Source organism: Cupressus sempervirens, chromosome 5 (assembly GCF_028749045.1).
Source record: "Cupressus sempervirens isolate cs-2001-9-10 chromosome 5, ASM2874904v1, whole genome shotgun sequence".
Lineage (NCBI taxonomy): Eukaryota > Viridiplantae > Streptophyta > Pinopsida > Cupressales > Cupressaceae > Cupressus > Cupressus sempervirens.
In genome coordinates, this window is record NC_143122.1 from 609,855,535 (window position 1) to 609,858,775 (window position 3,241).

Below are 3,241 nucleotides of genomic sequence, written 5' to 3' on the forward strand. Positions count from 1 at the left end.
GGGTTTTTCCCACTGGGTTTTCTCCTTTATCTCTAGTTCATAGAGATTTCCTTATTTTGGGTACTTGATCAGGCCTTGTTGCTGGGACCCATTTTTTCTTGCTTTCTTAGTTGTGCTAAGTTAGCTTACCTCCTGAGCTTCGCTTAAGGGGGGGTGTTAGAGTAATTAATTGTTTATACTTATTAATTAAATCACTTTGATTTAATTAAATAAGTTGTCTATTACTCTAGTTTTCTTAAGCTATCTCTTAGGTGCATATAATTAATATTTTCTATTAATTATATTGTGCAACCTAGCTTTTTTAGGCTTTAAGGCTTTTGTTCACCTTTAAGGTTGAACTCTTGTAATTCTTTTTTCAAGCCTTCATTCAATCAATCTTGGAATACAGTTTCTCTCTCATCTTGTTGAGTTTTTCCAAGCTCTGCTTTTTCCTTCTTTTTTCGATTTCTCTTTAGCAGGTGATCTTGGCAATTCGTGAAGTTGGTTTTCACAATTTCTACAGCTCTGATATAGAAATATAATCCTAATGGATCTTTTTCTAGTGTCCTCGGTGTGTGCTAATGCTTTTGAAGAGCTTCATGAGTCGTGTTGGGCTAAATCTTGGTTTAAAGGTATGACTCCCAAAGTTAACATATTTTTTTGGTTCTTCTGCGGGATTTTTTTTTGACAACAAATAATTTATTAAAGAGAGGGTTCAACATAGCTAATAGATGTTATCTCTGCAAGAATGCTACTAAATCGGTTAACCACTTGACTATTCATTATTCTTATACTAGAAGGTTATGGGAAAGGGTCTATGGTTTGTTGAATATTACTTGGGTTTTCCCAACTACAATTCAAGATTTTTTCAATGGTTGGAAGTCGCCCTCTACTAACACCTTGGTTGTGAGATTGTGGGATTTTATTCTCTCGATCCTTTGCTAGGGTGTTTGGAAGGAACATAATGATAGGGTGTTTAGGGGTGTTAAATCTAATTCAGATCAGGTATTCTGTAAGACTAAGAATATGGTGACTGAGAATATCAGATCCCATGGAAAAAGACACCAACCCTAGAATGATTAGGAAGAATCAATGTTTCAGAATTGAAACTTAAATGGTATCAGTCTGGTGCAAATTGGTCCTAACCTGAGGAATCTAGCTAGATAAGACTGCCACCTGATGGACTAGTATAAGATAAATTTTGATGGGGCCTCAAAGGGCAACCCAAAAATTGCTAGTTGCGGTATCATCATTAGGAATATGAATGGGGATAGAGTTGATGGAATGGCCATTCCTATTGGAGTTCAAACTAACCATGTGGCAGAAGCTAGTGTGGTCCTCTATGGTCTTAACTATGCAAAAAGTTTGATCTTGAACCAGATATGGCTTGAGGGGTATTCCCTTAATATTATTAATTGTCTTAATAAAGTTACCAATTCTTCTTCAAATATTAATAATATTATAGGTAAGGCTATAGATCTTATCAAATCCTTTGAAATTTGTGTTGTCACTCACAATTATAGAGAAATGAATCAAGTTGTTGACTAAGCAGCTAATGTGGCATGCAATAGTGATGAAAAGTTAATTTGAAACCACAATGATGTCATGCCTATTGAGGGGTGTTTATTAATTGAGCATGACAAAGTTAGAAGTGAGCAAAAGTGTTTCATTAATGATGAATATGCCAAGGAGTAATCATTATATGGGTAGAATTGGGAAGCGATAGGCTATTATGAGAAGGACATTGTATTACCAATCAATACCACACAGATTGTGGGTCTTTTTTCCCACAAATTTCCTTGGTTATGATTTTGACTACGATTTTCAGTTGCAGAGGGTTTTTATGAGAAGAGAGAAACTTCATCTTAGAGATAGGAAGATGTGACGAAGGCAAAAAAGAGTTGAATTGGAAAGTTGCAAAGAGTGGAGGAAGAAGAGGGAAATCTGGGACATACTAGAGCAAGGGAATTTTACTAGTTATATGGAAAAATTGAAAGGAAGCAACCCTACCATTACCCAACATTTCAAAAAGACTTGGAAAGACAAGATTGTTTTGGTGGGAAATCAAAGGATGGAGGTGTCTAAAGATATCATAGATGAAGCTACAAGGCTAGATATGGAGGGGATTAATTTCTACCAAGACAAGAAGCTCTCAAATCGGGTAGTCGATGAGTTTGTGGATTCAGCTAAGGAATGCAACAGACTGGTGAAAATAGGCAATTCCTACTTTAGCCCTGCTTCCATTTCGTGCCCTTGGAGATTTTTTATATTTGTGGTTGTTGAGTATCTTACTTTAGATGGGTGCTTCACTAAGATTTACGATCACTATTTCATGTTAGTCAACCATTTTAGGCATGAGATTTAGGATAAATTTTCCTTTTACCTTAGACAATCTCTAGGTAATTCTATTTTTGCCTTTCAAAATGATCTGAGGGAGATCACATATGCCATGAGGGGTTAATGGTTTTAATAATGAACCTATTGAAGTCAAAAAAAGGTGGATAGGCCTAGGCAGAGTAATAAATCGCTTGATTATGAGACTAAGGGCAGTTATTTTGAGGAGGATTTTGATAAGGATACTGAGGATGAGGTGGATGAGGTTGATTTAAAGAAGAATAAGAAAGGTGATCTGGGAAGCTCTTCCAATAAGAAAAGGAAGGGAAAGGAGAGTGAGTCGGAACAAGATAGTGATTACGAGGAGCAGAAAAAAGGTTTTCAGCAAAGAGGAACTATAGGAAAGGTTTTGGGAAATAGGGGAAAGAATGTGGAAAGGAATTTTGTCCCCTCTAATGATGAACCCTTAATTAGGAGGATGGAAAAAAAATAAAAAAGGCATTTGCTCAGGATGCGGGTGATGACAGTGATCCCAAGAAGGTGGAATTGGATAGAAACAAACAGGGGGAGCAGGAGGACTACTTTGAACACAATAGGGAAGAGGATGAATAGGGGTTCCTAAAGGGAATCATGGGTAACCCAGGGTCAATTATGAAGGATATTGGTACCCTTAAACAACAAATGCAGGATATTTCAAAGGACTTTGATAAGCTCAACAAGATGGCAAGGGGGGAGTGAATGCTAGGAAAACACATTGATAGGCTCTCTAAGGTTATTGACAATGCAGAAGAGGTAAAAAAGTTGATGAAGCATGTGCCAATAATTCAAACCAAAAATAGGAACCTTGATTAGTTAAGCAAATATATTAAAAAAAGGATGGATAGTCTGGATGCTAGAGTGAGTAACATGGAAAAAATAGTCAAGAAAT